Below are 17,706 nucleotides of genomic sequence, written 5' to 3'. Positions count from 1 at the left end.
GGTAAACGTTCCGTTTGCGCAACTGCCGCGTTAGAAATCAACATCGTGACGCGTCGCGGAAGCGCGACGTATCACGTTGTCGCGTAATGCGTCTTATGACGCGCCGTGTTAGCGCACCCGGAAGTGCTCCGGTACGCGAACTGAGACGCGAAGCGCAGCTCCCCGGAAGCGATCAGGGGCGCGTCGTGAAAGCGCGACGTATCGCGTTGCCGCGTAATGCGTCTTATGACGCCCCGCGTTAGCGCACCCAGAAGTGCTCCGGAGCGCGAACCGAGGCGCGAAGCGCAGCGACCCGGAAGCGATCCGGGGCGCGTTCCGCAGCGCGTAACATAAGCGTAACAGGTCATGTAACTTGTTAATAAAACTTTTCATTGGTTCATTTCACTTTTGGTTTCATAATGATGTAAGGCTAGGTCAGGTGACCTAAAAATAACACTTTTCATTGGTTTAGAACTATTGTTTTTCCCAAATGATGAAAACCCCTCCTTCTTTCCTCACTCTGACTTTCATCTTTGTGAGAGGAAGACCTTTTTTGATAGTTCAGCAATGGCTTCATTGGTAGCTTCAGCTGGTGGACCCCCACCACCACCACCACCTCCTCATGGGAAGAGAGGACCACCTCCCCAGTTCATCAGCAACACAGAGGAGGAAGAGGATGAGCAAGAGGAAGAGGAGACAGAAGGACCACAGTTTTTAGAAGAGCAGCCCCGGGTTTCTCATCGGAAAACCAGTTTTATTTGGCAGTTTTTTTCGATCCCTGAAGGGCAGAAGAAAGTAAATGCCAGATATGTCACCTGCCTCATATGTAAGGAGAAGTTATCTAGAGGCACCTTAAAAAAATACAGCTTCGGTAACTACACCATGCATCGTCATATGAGCAGGTGGCATCCATTAAACTACAGCCAGGCAGAGATGCGTGACCAGCAGGACAACCCAACAACTCCTGTGGCCAGGTCATCATCACAGATATCTTTGACAGCAGCAGAGGCACGGGAAACCGTGCCAAACATTCAGGACAACTTTGTCCATATGAAGTTTACCTGCTTGTATTGTGGTGCATTACTGTCTTGTGGTAATATGAGTATTACCTTAATTAACCGAGCTTATGAAAATCACAATTGCCCTAAACGCCGCAGACAGTAATTTTATTTTTTTTGCTCCTGTTGAGCCCTTTCCAAAGCCTGTTTTTTGTTGTTTCCCCTCCATCAAAAACCAAAAAAAACATAAAACTGTTCAAAAAATACAAAAAAAACAAAAAATGTTCAGAAAAATAAAAAAAATATATAAAACAACAAAAACATTAAAAAAAAAGTTATTTTCAGAACTACCTCCCCTTTCAAAAAAAATTGCTAGAATGTTTAGCACTCTGGCAAGCTCTATTTCTTTTGGTTCGCTTCCCCGTTCGCTTCCCGGTTCGCGAACCGGGAGCGAACCAAAAAAAAAAAAAAAAAAGAAGAAGAAGAGTTAGTATAAGGGAAGTAAACAGAGAGTAATGTTAAAAGAAAGACAGCTATAGGGAGTAAACCAGAGATACTGTTTAATAGATCTATTTACCGAAGAAAAGATGGAAGAGGGTATAATTGTGAAAAACAAAATAAAAAAGGAAGTGAAAGAAAAAAAAGAGAGTAGAACAATAACAAAGAAGAGTTTCTTGGAGAATGTGAGTGAATGTTCAAAATAAGATTAAAACATGTGGAATAACAGAGAGAAAAAACAGAAAGCAGAAAAGAAAAAATAACAGAAAAAGATTAATTGAAACAGCAAAGAAATGTAAATAACATAGAGCCATATCGTCAACATAGCCAATAAAAGTTTTGCAGCTTTTATCGGCAGAAATGTGTCGCTAAAGCCGCTTTTGCGGCAGAAAACTGCCGCTAAAACCACTTTTGCAGCAGTTTTCTGCCAATAAAAACAGCAATAATTTTATTGGCTGTGTTCATAATATGCCCCTTAGTGTGCTTCAACTACACAGAGAAAGCATTATGAACAAGTAGTGAAAGAGTGATCAGTCAAAGACACTAAGAGTAATAGAGACGGAGTGAGTGAACAAGAGTGAGGAACTATGAGAAGAGAGGGACTGAGAAAAAGAGTGGAAGGAGTTGAGTAAGTAGGTAATAGAGAAAGGAATGAGAAAAGTAGCAAATGCAGGAAACTGAGGGTTAAAGAAATGAAGCTGTGGAACTAATAGTAGGTGAATGTGATAGAAAAGTAACGAAAAGAGTACAAAACATTTACCTTATAATTGTCGTTAACTTACTCACTTTTTATTTTTATACTTTCAATCTGTGAAAGAGAGAACAAACATTTGAAAAATATTAAAACATGTATTTAAAAATTAGAAAAGACAAGGGAAAAGATTGAAGGACAAACAGTTTTTCAACAACTTTGACACTTACAGAAGCTTCTGCTTCTCCAGGCCCCCTACACAGTCCTAAAGATATACATTTTAAACTAACAGTATCTTGATGCAGATGAAGTGAGGCCTATCTTAAAACATGGTGCATCTTTTGCACTGCTGTTGTCTCACAAAAGTGTCGCAAGACACTAACATTTTAAATGATTGTTTCAGGATGCCAATAAGATGTGTCCTATCCAGAGGTTTGTTTGAGGTGAGGCCTACTCAGGGTTCCAAATGAAATTTCGAGTTGTTGAAGAGAACAGAGGACATAATACATGTGAAGGCCTACCAATGAAGTAAGTCATGTCCACTTCACTCTTGAACAAAGGCCAGACCTCTTCTGTGTCCGTGGACAGACCTAAAGTTCATCTGCACAATGTCATTCGTAAACTTAGGAAACACTGGTGATGTAATTGAAAAATGTGGAGTTTCTTTTCCTCATTTCACAATCACATCACCTGTGTTGCCTTTGGTTAGGTATCTCATAGTGCAGATGGAGTCTAGCATATCAAAGAGTACATAGAAGTTGAGCAGTATATACAACAATTTTGACATTTACAGAACACTTAGCTTCTTATCTTGTTGGAGATGAAGTCAGGCCTGTCTTGCAACATGGTGCATCTTTTGCATCACTGCTGCATCGGTTTCATGTGGCACGGGTTTTTTACAGCATGACACATCTGCCTAGATGCATCAATTTGTAATTTTGTCGCCTCATAGCAAATCTTTTGCACCGCTGCTGCATCACAAAAGTGACGCACAGTGGCGCAAAAGAGGCATACACCTATCATAAATCTGTCCCTAACATTTGAAATGATTGATTCAGGATGACGATAAGGTGTGGCCTCTCCAGAGGTTTGTTTAAGGTGAGGCCTACTCAGGATTGCATATCAAATTTATGCTTGTTGAAGAATACAGAGGAGATAATACATGTGAAGGCCTACCAATGAAGTAAGTCATGTCCACTTCACTCTTGAACAAAGGCCAGACCTCTTCTGTGTCCGTGGACAGACCTAAACTTCATCTGCACAATGTCATTCGTAAACTTAGCAAACACAGGTGATGTAATTGAAAAATGTGGAGTTTCTTTTCCTCATTTCACAATCACATCACCTGTGTTGCCTTTGCTTAGGTATCTCATAGTGCAGATGTAGTCCAGCATATGAAACAGTACCCAGAAGTGCAGCACTGCATGCAACAACTTTGACACTTACAAAAGCTTCAGCTTCTGCATGCCCCCTACACAGTGCTAATTATATACATTTTAAACTGATGGTATCTTGCTGGAGATGAACTGAAACCTATCTTGCAACATGGTGCATCTTTTACACAAAAGTGACCCACAGCGGAGCAAAAGAGGCGCACGGCCATCATAAATCTGACCCTAACATTTTAAATGATTGTTTCAAGATGCCGATAAGGTGTAACCTATCCACAGATTTGTTTCAGGTAAGTCCTACTCAGAGTTGCAGATGAAATTTAGGTTTGTTGAAGAATACAGAGGAGATAATACATGTGCAGGCCTACCAACGAAGTGAGTCATGTCCACTGCACTCTTGAACAAATGTCAGACCTCCTCTGTCTCCAGGAACAGGCCTAAACCTCATCTACACAATGTGATGTGTAATGTTAGAAAACACAGGTAATATAATTGAAAAACGTGCAATTTTTTTTGCTCATTCCACAATCATATCACCTGTGTTTCCTTTGCTTAGGTATCTCATTGTGGAAATGTAGTCTATCATATGAAAGACTACGTAGAATATGAGCACTGTATGCAACAACTTTGACACTTACAGAAGCCTCACCTTCTCCATGCCTCCTACACAGTTCTACATGTACATCATAAATGCAAACAGTACAGAATTAATTATACATGTTAAATGGTTTATTTTTGCTGTTCTCAGAATGTATCAAATTTCACTAAAAACAGTGACTTGAAGGTATTCATCATATAACAGCGGGGAAAAAAAACCACAATCAAAATGATTGTGTTTAAAAAACCCATACAACATAACAAATCAGAATTCAGAACTCCTTAAAGTTAACTTACTTTCCATGACGTCGAAGGATGTCCTATGAACAGCTTACACTCTGTTGTGCTGTTATTACTTTCAGCCCGCCACTTTCTGAAAGAAAACCTCCATCGTTTTGAAAAATATGTTACATACAATAAATGACTTCTCGCTCTCTACCACACGTTTCCACAAGGCCAAATCATGTCAGAGCCATTTATAACTCTTGGAATTCTTGTAAGCCAATCCCGTCATGTTGTATTTCCGCAACTTTCAGAATAAAAATGTTGAAGATCATTTTCACAATCCTGGACTACTAATATCTTACCCTTCTTGCTCACTCATGTTCTACATTTCCTATGACACTGATACTGCTTACTATGAAGCAGACTTACACTACCTCTATGACTACTACAATTATTTAATTCTCTACATCACTTTTAATCACAAAGCAATATAAAACAGTAGACAGCATTGCAGACTTACATTCCCTCTACTCCATGTTTTGATTGGCTGCTTGAATTAGCTTATAAAAAGAAATAGTTTTTCTGAACTCATTCAAAGTGCACTTATTTTTCCATGACGTCCAGTGTTATGGTAAGAAGTTATGTCTCTGTACTACACTTATCCTCAAGGCCAAATCGTGTAGGAGCCATTAGAACTTCTTGAAATTCCTCAGAGCACATCCCGAGATTCTTTCCCTAAAATTTTGGTTTTAAAAACACCAGGTAAGAATTTTTAAGGTCATACGGCAATTTGTTTTTGAAAATTAAAACAGAATCGTTGCAGAATGACCAGCCATTTCTAGACTTTAAATAAGCTGTGTAATGTCCTGATGTTATTGAAGGACCGTCATGATATATAATTGCTACAGTTACAAAAGTCCTTCTTGATATTGACAACTGTGAAGCCACAAAATTTTTAATTAAAGTTGTCAATTTTGTTCCATCAGGCCTACATCGTTGGAACATTAAAATGACATACTGGCCATATGTTCGTATAAATAATGTTGAAATCATTTCAGATTTACATTGGCTACATTCCATATTGTGATCAGCTGCTTTTACTAGCTTATTAAAGGAGACTGATTTACTGTCTGGCAAAGTTAAATATATAAATCTTTCTGAGTCTACACTAGTAGTACTTGATACCCTACAGTTCTCGCAGTCATGCTGCCATTGATAAGAAAGCCCAAACAGGTGATCTACATCTACACCTTCAGCATGCAATACATCAAGCATATACATTAAAAACTCCTGACAATCTTGCTGAATATTTTGAGAGAATTGTGTTTGGCCTGAACATCTGTCTTACAGATTTCGAATTTCAGACACACTTTCTATTTTTGTTCTATCAGTGCTACATTTCTCTAACACAGAATTTAACAAACTGCATAATCTTTGATCAGAATTGACCACAATCTCTTCTTTTACATTTTCTAGAGAAAACAAAACATTAACCACTACATTAGCATAGCAGTTGACACCAGAAGTGTTTTCAAATTGAAAACCAACAACATCTTCAACAGAATCCTTTTTGTTTCTGCTTATAATTTCAGGTTCACCGACTTTTCGTCTTTTTGCTACAACCTCCCCAGTATTGGTCACATTTCTTCGTTTCCGGCCTACCACACGTTTCTCAAACAAAGGATATTGAGGCAAATGTGGCGCATACTCTCTTCTCAACCTATTGTATTCCTTAACACAATCTAGATCCGCACAAATGTTTGTGACATCACACTCAATCAAGTACAATCCCGATAAAGTTCTAACTCTTGACAATGCCACATATGCCATACCCTCCTTGAACACAGAACTGCCAATATTCACCAATGCACTGTCTACACTTAAACCTTGCGATTTATGGATTGTCACCGCATATGCCAAGCAAACAGGAAACTGCTTACGGCGAACATATAAGTCTTTTACAAGCAAAAATCTAGCAGAACAACGACCAATTAGCTGTACTTCCTCAATGCCATCAAATTTAATTTTTAAAAATTCAATTCCATCTCTATTTCTGTATTTCACAAAATCAACAACATTACCCATTGATCCATTTACCAGACCTCTTTCAACATGTAAATTCCTTCTTAAAATTATACGGCAGTTCAAGCACACATTCAGACTCTTTTCAAAACCTGCAGTTTTAGATATAGTCTTCTCTAATGAATCCAATTTTGATTTCAAATTCTCAGACAAAATAATTGTTGATCCCATATGCTCTACTCTGTCAATAGCTTCCAGTTTCACAATCTCTTGCTTTTCTAAATTCACATTTTGTTGTTGAAGATGGCACATTCTGCAAGAGTTGGCATCAAACATATTCCAGATTTCTTCTCAGTAATTTTCTGAAAAATATTCTCAGGCACAACATCTTGTTCTGGATATAAATTTGACAGTAATCGTGCATGTAAAGCTTCTTTCCCATGCTCGGTCACTTTTCCTATTCTAACATCTTGTAGAATATTCTTGTAAACTTCATCCTTCGCCTGACGCATATTTTCATGCAGTTCAGCATAATTGAAGTTTGCCAATGCTCCCTAGGCACTTCCTGGTATCTTCATGCGTGAGCATTTTGAACACAGGTTGCCCTTTCACTGGTGTCAGCTGCAGAAGATCTCCGAAAACAATGATGTGTTTGCCACCAAATAACACATCATACTCTGTTTTGAGAACTTCTTGCATTCTCAAATGCACAAAGGCAAGCATGACATTGGAAACCATTCTTACTTCGTCAATGATAAGAAGTTTCATTTTCCTCAAGATTCTTGAAACTTCACAACAAGCATCTCCAGATAGCTTGTGATATTGTAATTTGTTGTCATGCTCCACTGGCAGCATCAGTAAACGATGTAAAGTAATCCCTTTAATGTTATGTGCTGCCAGTCCAGTTGGAGCGGTGACAACACAAGACAGCGATGACTCAGTCCTTTCCTGCAAATAACATGAAATTGCTTTAATAAGGAAACTTTTTCCAGTTCCCGCTTCTCCACTCACGTACAGTCGGACAGGCTTCAACAACGTACATGAGCACTCTTTTTTCTCATGACTTAATCCATGATCAATTTGCATGGTAACTTCATCATATATTTTCCTCTGCTCAACGTTGAGTTGTCTTTCCAACTCTTCTAAGTTAACCGCATCCTCCTAAGCATGTGCCATGGCTCTTTCCACTTCATTCATAGCAGTGGCAGCTTCATTTTCGATAACAGGTCCTCCTAGTGGATCCTGACTCAATGAAGCAGAACTCTGACTGTCCTGAGAACTGTCTCTGGCAATCTCGGCTGCAATCGTTGCTTCCTGCTCGATTTCCACATTCAACATTTCTACATATTTGGGAAAAGCAGGACATTCTATGGTCTCCTTGGCGGCAGTGAAAGAGTCTTCGTAACAGAGGAAATCTCCAAGCAGTTCCTCTTCTGCACGCCAAGGCTTGAAAAGTTGCAAAAGTGCTAAATAGAAAAACTCCTTTTTTTCAGGAGATTCGCCACTCAATTTTCGATGGTTTACCAAGTGGCATTTTCTTTGCTTGACCAGACATCCCTCACTTCCAATTACAGCATACACTCCTTTCTCAGTATCTTCTTTGATGTTCCTCTTGAATATGTAATTTTGAAGAACCTCATACAGACAAACATTCTCGAGGTGACTGCTTCGATTTGGATAATATGTATCCAACATGTTGCTCTTCAAAATGTCGGTACTGTTTGGCTCCTTTTCCGCCAAATACTCAATTTCCCGCACAGGTTTCAGAACTCGATTACGCGTTGCAGCAAGACCAAGACTCGCCCAAACGATACCCCTAGATTTGGCATAGAGACTTGCTGAAGACAACCGGTCAGAACATTCGTAAGCTCCGATTTCTCGATGCGACAACATCTTCAGACTGAAACTGTACAACTTCTTACTGAGGCTCTTTTCATGGGAAATGTCCTCCCACATATCCTTCAATTCTGTCTTCTCTTTTTTGGTGATGTAAGATGTCACATACCGAGCCACAGCCATACAGTTATCAGCCACAAACTGTATATCCATGTTAGCATTCCACATGGACAAAATCACCGGGTTGTAGTCGTTGATGTACTTGGACTCTTCGTTCCTCTTCAAATTGTATGTGTTTTTAGGTGATTTCTTCATCACATTATGTCGCAGCGAAGACATCAAACTGTTTACTCTTCCTTTAGAAATCACCGGTCGTGGAAAGCCGAAACGACATTTGGTGTAGAACTTGTCCTTGTTTCGGAATTTACGACAACAGTACTTTCCACAACGATGGCTTTGGAAACGTAGAACTTTTTCTCTTAGGCTTTTCTTCTCCTTTGCGTTTGGAACAGCACACGTAGAATACTGTTGTATGAAACTCATCACTGAGTCTTCTGGATCTGTTCCAAATTTAGGTGCATCCTTGATCCACAACAGCATATGTATGTGAGGAGCACCTCTTGCTTGGTACTCCTTTCTCCAGAAGAAATCCAACACCTCTCCAAGAGGTGGATTCTTCTTATTCATGATGAAAGACATCATAGCTTCAAATCTATGATTGAAGTACCGGCATACATTGACTGGATCCAAAGAGCACAGTTCTCCGGGTGTCTTGAATTCGATGTTTTCGATGTTTCCATTTGCCTCTCGTAGAAATTCAAGTAAGTCTTCCCAGCCATACTCGGCACAGCTCAGAGTGAGGAACCATGTGGGAGTTCCTAAGTTCCTCAGCATACATTTTAAATCACCATGACGACGGTACCAGTACTCATTAGTACCACGCTGACACGCCATGAGATTAATCAGGTGAGAATCCAAAATACTGTCTTGGACATTGACTTTATCCATAAAGTCACTTGCCGAGATGTTTTGCATGTGTATACCACTTTTCAAGATGTGGTTCACTGCATATGACAGTCCAGACAGATCGCTTTCAAACAGGAGATGAAACAAATAGGGAATACATTGTCGAAACCTAGCATCTCCTGCATACAATCGCAAAGTCCGGTATTCAGAAGCAGGAATTTGATGAGGTCGCTCATCATATCTTCCTCCCTCACCTGTTGGAAAAAGCTGTGGGAAACACCGAGCTTCCAAACTTTCCTCCCAAACACTAATGGGACTCCCTTTGGCTTGTTTCATTTGAAACAACTCAATAGCATTCCCCATGACTTCCTTGGAATGCAAAGGATGAACACTATAATGTTCATATATTTCTTCACTAGTAGAGGGTTCTACTTTCTCAATTTGACCAGCACACAAATCGCTATCCTCTTCCTCACTTACTTCCTCTTCTGCAACATATATATTCTTATAGTACTTATTATTTTTTTTCAAGTACAATGTTGCCTTTTTGACTTTCCTAACATTCACTAAATCTTGCCATATTTTCTTATTCTTTGTCGGAACCCCATTAACTAAGATAACCAGAGGGTCCTCTTCCACTTTTTCTACTCCAATTGTGTTAATGTTTTTCTTCAAATCTAGAGGCAAATAAACAACTCTTCCCTTTAATCCTCTCTGTAAATCTGATGGAGGCAATTTCCCTGTCTTTGGCTCCATTCTTACAATAGCCTGAAAGGGATGGATACTTTGAATCAAAATAGATTCATAAGTATTTAAATCCTTCAATTCAGAAGGAATCTCAACCAATTCCAGATTATTATGAACTGCTCTAGCAGGCATCTGGTTTTGATTTAATTTGCTACAACAATAAGTACACACACGTTGATCCGATCCCAAATCAAAACAATTTTCTACCATCAAATATGTTGTGAAATCCTTCCATTCACTATTATTTTCCCTTTCACTTTTTGCATATAAATCCACTAACTTAGTCTGATTCTTATAATAAGTGCGTCGACAACACACACAAGTGAAATTAGGCCTCTCACTTGATTTCACCTGAAACGTCGCAATTTCCCTCTGAAAATTATCTGTACTGGAAACCTGCACACTATCTTCCACATTACCCTCTTTTTCTTGGTCAATTTCAACATTCTCCTCTTTACTTCCAAAGTAACAAAACTCAATTTCTGCACAAATATTCTTCACATCTATTTCAGAACCATGCAAAAGAGCAGCGCATAATTGTTTAAGCATAATTGCTGGACTCTTAGCATAATACAACATTCTAACTAATTTCCTCACTTTATTATGATGCACTGCTAGCATCCTGAAATGATGAAAAACACTCTGGCATACTCTCCTGGAAAGACAAGCCAGTGAATGACCATGCAAACCTGTCACTTCTCTCACTCTGCAAGGATCTAATTCTTGCAACAACTTCATTTTCTGCTTCAAACTTTTCTTATTAAATGTCCGTACAAAATCACAAAGCAAATTGATGGAATCCTGTCGCACACTGCAAATACTACTACACTTCCAGGTGTACACAGGACCCTTAGGACGTCTTCCTAAAACCTCATTACCTAACACCTCTTCTGTCTCTGTTGTCACAAGTTTTTCTTTTTCAACTGGACAACCATCTTTCACTTCATAAGCTCGACCACTGGTGTCAACTGCATGCACCAAATCATTATCCTGGAAATAACTCTCCTCATTAAAAAATGCCTCACAACTTGAACTATGCATCCATTCTCTGGAAAAAACTTCACAAAAATTACTACGATTAACTATTCTCTTCCATCTACTATTTCTTTTGAAATCATAAATTGCCTTGTTTAGCTTCCTAATTCTATTGATTATCAAAATAAATAACTTACGTTTAATTTCAAATGCCTGATCAATAACTTTCTCAACTTTTTTTTTTCTCTTATAAAAAACCACTTTCTGTTGACCTTTCTAAATATTTTTTAACAGATTGCCAATTATCCTGTTGCGGAACATTCATTTACGAATGTCCCTAAACTGTTGTTTCCTTCTACTATCATGCAAAGAGTTATCTCTTGCTCTAGCAGTAACATTTTTGATTGGCCTTTCCTTTCCGTTTAAAATGCTTCTCTTTTTCTGGACTGAAACATTTTCTGTAGTAATATTTTTTTTACTACAAATATTTCTTATAAATGTTTTTGTGCTCTTACCTGGTGCTTTCTTGGTGACTTGACAAGTTTTTTTGTTAGAGGACTGCTGCATTATATCATGTACCTGCTGTCTTTGACGTTTTGCAGCCTTTCTAAGTCTTTCTTTAGTTGGCATGCTGAAATCTTGAAATGATCTGCAGTTGAATCTGTGGTAAAATATAATAAAAAATGTTATTAACCACTATTACCAAACAGTAAATCAATAACAGTCATCAAAAACTTAACACACTACTTGACATTTTTAGTGCTTGGCAAATTTAGAATACAGAAATAGCAGAAAAGAAATGGAATTCATATTCATTTTACCTGTGCTGTTTTATATGTGAATCTGATCTAATTTTATGAGCATATTTTAATATTTTATTGAAGACACTACGCATAACCTGTTTTTGAAGGTGTCTTTATTTTTAAATGAAACGGTTTACATTTTTACTTTTCATTTATTATACATTTTTAAAAATAAATGTTTATAGTTCCATAGGCTCAAGCACGTCAGCTTCCCACCCTATGTCATACAATTCTGACAAATCTGCATCCTCATCATGTTCTTCTTCATCCTCAGGATTTAAATCATCCAAGGGATCTACTTCCACTGATGTTTCAATTACGAGTTCAATTATGAGGTCAAGATCAACTGATTGCTGATTGTCGCTCATGTTGATGTTGTCGTTATCTTTAAAGAAAGAGAACAACAATGAGATGTTGCAGAGTAAGGCACAAATCTCAGAGACTATAATAGTAAAATTGTTTAACAAGAGTAACATTTTGCAGCTATTATTTAGCCATGACCAGCGATGCTGAGGAGGTAAGGCCTATGTCCAAGTTTTCAGTGAACAGGACTCATCTCTTCTTAACCTTGGATAAGCCTCACCAACTCTGTGTCCCCTGCTCATACTTAAATGTAAAGTGGCAGATTTATGTTAACTGACGCATTCCCAGGGATGCACCAGTTAATGTGCACCGCTGCTCTGCCACCCATGGTGTGCCGCATTTACAATGTGGAGCACCATTGAGTGAAAACAGCACAGATGCGTCACGCATCTGTGCCGCAAAAGCAGCACATTGCAGGAATCACGTCGTAAGCGCAACATGTCTACTGCAATGCACAGGAGCAAGCCACACATTGCATGGTGCATCACTCCTTATGCCTGTTTCAAACAGGCGTAATGATTTGATTCAGCAATGCTATAAAGCTGAGTCAGTGAAATCTTCTAAATTTCACTGTGTTAGTTTTACAGGGCTTTCTTGCAAATTAATGCATACCTTGCAACAAAACACCTATATGAAAACTGACGCAGGTTTCATGTGGCACAGGACTTTACAGCATGACACATCTGCCTAGATGCATCAATTTTTAAATATGTCGCCACATAGCAAATCTTTTGCACCGCCGCTGCGTCACAAAAGTGACGCACAGCGGCACAAAAGAGGCACACGGCTATCATAAATCTGTCCCTAACATGTTAAATGATTGATTCAGGATGACGATAAGGTGTGGCCTATCCAGAGGTTTGTTTAAGGTGAGGCCTACTCAGGGTTGCAGATTAAATGGAGATGGGGCACCCCTGAGCCTTGCTGGAGCTGCATGGCACTTGCGATGCAGCTCCAGCAATGCGCCACCTTTACGGCACAGATGCGTCACGCATCTGTGCTCTTTTTGCCCCATGGTGCGCCGCATTGTAAATGCAGCGCACCATGGGTGGCGGAACAGCGGCGCAGGATGACTTGCACATCCCTGGGGATGCACCAGTCATCATAAATCTATCCCTAAGCTTCTTATCTTGTTGGAGATGAAGTGAGGCCTGTCTTGCAACATGGTGCATCTTTTGCATCACTGCTGCATCGGTTTCATGTGGCACGGTTTTTTTTACAGCATGACACATCTGCCTAGATGCATCAATTTGTAATTTTGTCGCCACATAGCAAATCTTTTGCACCGCCACTGCGTCACAAAAGTGACACACAGTGGCGCAAAAGAGGCATACACCTATCATAAATCTGTCCCTAGCATTTTAAATGATTAATTCAGGATGACGATAAGGTGTGGCCTATCCAGAGGTTTCTTTAAGGTGAGGCCTACCTACATTCATGGGGAAATGAAATAAAATGTCCTTAAGACACATGAAAGCGTTTTTTTAAAGCCTTTGCAGCATTTTTGGGTCACTTTTAACATGGCTATGTAACTTAAACAATCAAAATCTAAATTTGCCAAGCGCAGGTGGGAGCATATTTACAAGGAATTTGCACCACGGGGAAAGGTCTTACATTAAAATGGAAAAATGACATCAGAGACACTCAAATGCCTTATAAAGAAGCATACACCATTATGTCCTTGTCATAAATGTTAAAAGCATTCCTTTTCCTCAAAAACGATTTTCAAGTCTTAATTTGAAAACACTGCACATGGGGAAATGACTGAAAATGTCCTTAAGACACATGAAAGCGTTTTTTGATTGCCTTTGCAGCATTTTTGGGTCACTTTTAACATGGCTATGTAACTCAAACTATCAAAATGTAAATTTGCCAAGCACAGGTGGGAGCATATTTACAAGGAATTTGCACCACGGGGAAAGGTCTTACATTAAAATGGAAAAACAACATCAGAGACACTCAAATGCCTTATAAAGAAGCATACACCATTATGTCCTTGTCATAAATGTTAAAAGCATTCCTTTTCCTCAAAAACGATTTTCAAGTCTTAATTTGAAAACACTGCACATGGGGAAATGACTGAAAATGTCCTTAAGACACATGAAAGCGTTTTTTGATTGCCTTTGCAGCATTTTTGGGTCACTTTTAACATGGCTATGTAACTCAAACTATCAAAATGTAAATTTGCCAAGCACAGGTGGGAGCATATTTACAAGGAATTTGCACCACGGGGAAAGGTCTTACATTAAAATGGGAAAAATAACATCAGAGACACTCAAATGCCTTATAAAGAAGCAGACACCATTATGTCCTTGTCATAAATGTTAAAAGCATTCCTTTACCTCAAAAACGATTTTCAAGTCATAATTTGAAAACACTGCACTTGGGGAAATGACTTAAAATGTCCTTAAGACACATGGAAGCGTTTTTTGATTGCCTTTGCAGCATTTTAGGGTCACTTTTAACATGGCTATGTAACTCAAACATTCAAAATCTAAATTTGCCAAGCACAGGTGGGAGCATATTTACAAGGAATTTGCACCACGGGGAAAGGTCTTACATTAAAATGGGAAAAATAACATCAGAGACACTCCAATGCCTTATAAAGAAGCAGACACCATTATGTCCTTGTCATAAATGTTAAAAGCATTCCTTTACCTCAAAAACGATTTTCAAGTCATAATTTGAAAACACTGCACATGGGGAAATGACTGAAAATGTCCTTAAGTCACATGGAAGCGTTTTTTGATTGCCTTTGCAGCATTTTAGGGTCACTTTTAACATGGCTATGTAACTCAAACATTCAAAATCTAAATTTGCCAAGCACAGGTGGGAGCATATTTACAAGGAATTTGCACCACGGGGAAAGGTCTTACATTAAAATGGGAAAAATAACATCAGAGACACTCAAATGCCTTATAAAGAAGCAGACACCATTATGTCCTTGTCATAAATGTTAAAAGCATTCCTTTACCTCAAAAATGATTTTCAAGTCATAATTTGAAAACACTGCACAGCTCCTATGCACAAAAACACCCTGTCAGTACTAATACTTCACATTTTCTCCAATTACAATTTCTCAAAGAAACAAAATCTATTTGTAAAACACGTGAGGCAAAGCAACATTTTAAAAACACAACTTTCTTCATAATTTTCTCCTTAAAGCACACTATTATCTATCTAAATTAAATAAATCTTTTCTCACCTTAGCAAATACTTTATGAGTTTCAAAACAGTCTCAGAAACACACCACTTTGTCTTTAGCAGAGCAAAAGGTATGCACTCCAGAGTCTGCAGCTATCAAAAGCACAGAAATGCTGTAATTCTTCACACATATCTCTCATGTCACCCAATCAAAACTCTTCCCTCACTTTTTTCAAATCAAAACCCTTCCCCCCTCTGCCCTCTCTGCCTTTTTTGCATAGCAACCACCTCTTGGAAGACCTCTGGTGTTTGCAAGTTCACACAACGATGTTTCAATTGAACTCTGAACTCTCAGTGCACCTGCATATCCAGTGCAATCTTTCATTTAATGATTTTTTCTTGACCATTCAAAATACATCTTTCAAAGAACTCATCCACGCACCCTAACTTTCTGTTTTCAGCAATCAAAATCCACCAATCACTGTTACTGCTTCATTAACACAGAAACTCCACAGTTTTTTTCATTTTAAACTCTTATTTTTTCAACTGCCATTTCATTGCCACACTTCATCTGACTGCAGCAGAACCTTCTCTCACCATGTTTTCTGTCTGGATTGTTGGACATAGTTACATCTACTGGGCTCAGAGGTATGCTGAGAACAGAAATTTACCTAACCTCAATTTACAAGATGTGGAAATTAAGTGGTTTGGCCACAGAGGATTAAAATGTCACCAATTGATACCATTGGTGAAAACCTTTATGCATTTGCCAAAACCTGACCTGTTAATTGTGCACTGTGGAGGTAATGACTTGGGCACTTTGACTGGGGTAGGTCTTGAAATGCTTTTAAAGGACACCTTTAAGCAATTAATGGCACTTTTTCCTCAGACTGCCTTGGTATATTCAAATATATGCCAAAGACAGAAATGGAGGTGGTCGAACCAATTTTGTCCACAAATTGAGAAGTCGAGGAAGCATGTAAACAAATCTGTTTCAGCTTACATGAGAGACCATGGAATGGGCTCCGTGTACAACAATAACTTGCGTTACTACATGCAAGATATCTACAGAGGAGATGGAGTTCACTTCTCAGATGAGGGCAACAGAATTTTCATTCTGAATTTAAGACTGTGCATTGGTACCTACTTATAAGTACCTAAATGTACCATAAACCCAAAAGCTCTTCTCAGAGCTACCCTACATCTGATCACTCACAATTATTATTTTACTCTAACTTTTTTCACTAATTTTCAACAAAGTACGCTCCCCGGGGCGCTACCCGGTACGCGGACCGGAAGCTAACCTCGCGAAATTTTTTAAAAAAATGATTTTTTTCGCACATATGGGCCTCCTCAGCCACCCTCAGAAAACCTAGGGGGTCAAGATAAGTCTACCGTGCCCCCTTCTACCCATTCTGAACATTAGTTGCCCTCCATCTTGTATCTTAATTCGACCGAAACACAAAATGGTGGACTCCCGTAACGCTTCAGGTTCGCGTACCGGGGCGCTCGCCAGTTCGCGTACCGGGGCGCTCCCCGGGAAGCGCTCCATCAAAAAAGGTGGGAAAGTAATTTACAGAAAAACGACTGGAGACACTTTCACCAAATATAGATTAGCTCATACTACATACCAATCCCTATCATTTTCACAAATTTGATTGAAATTCCATTTAGCCATTTAGCCTGTAGACCTCTCTAAATACCGTGAGGTAAATTACTTCACAAAACACATCTGAAGTGTTGGAATTGACAACCAATGAAAATGTTACTTTCATTTTCTACTTTTTTTACCTGACATTTGATTGGTTATATACCTGAATATATATAAAGGAAGAGAAGGAAACACAGCCATTTTGACTACTACTTCCTGGTGTACATTTCAATTGGATTTTCACTAATCACTTCAACTTCTTTGTAAAGGTAAGTTGTTATTTTAAAAACTGAAGTATATTGTGCACTATCAGTTAATATGGTAAACTTTTTCTGATAGTTATATACTATCCCTCTGTAGTAGTTATAGATTTAGATAGACTTCTCTGTTATAGTTATGGATGGAGTTAGGTTTCTCTTGTATAATTATGAATTTACTTACGTTAAATCACATACACTTTTTTATATTCCTACTTCCACTCTGATACTATACACTGCCCAAAGATAAATTCACTGATAAAAACTGCCTATCTAAAATTAATCCCAACAGTGCCCTATCTCTACTAATATATATTTTTTTATCCAAATTTCAGGCAACATGGAAGGCGAACAGAAAGTTTCATTTCAAATTGTCCTGCAAGAGAGCAGCCAAGAATTAATTGATCCAAATTATATAGAATTTATGGATGAAACTTGGGACCAAGAACTACTGCAATGTGTGCAAGCAGTAGATGACCTCCTTCAAAATGAGGACATTTTACACACTCAGAGATTACAAGCTATGTTCAATGAAAATGACGACATTTCAGACAGTGAAATGT

The 17,706-nt window shown here is 38.7% G+C and overlaps 1 protein-coding gene across 4 annotated transcripts in view; it reads left to right on the top strand.

Moving 5' to 3' along the window:
• The window catches only part of VIT (vitrin), a 1,808,828-nt gene that overhangs the window by 714,262 nt on the left and 1,076,860 nt on the right, over positions 1–17,706 (top strand). The gene's annotated exons all lie outside the window — the stretch shown is intronic.

The sequence above is a fragment of the Lissotriton helveticus genome, chromosome 6, assembly GCF_964261635.1.
Source record: "Lissotriton helveticus chromosome 6, aLisHel1.1, whole genome shotgun sequence".
Classification (NCBI taxonomy): Eukaryota; Metazoa; Chordata; class Amphibia; order Caudata; family Salamandridae; genus Lissotriton; species Lissotriton helveticus.
The sequence above is the reverse complement of the archived record's forward strand: the minus strand, read 5'-3'. Positions and strand labels throughout refer to the sequence as shown.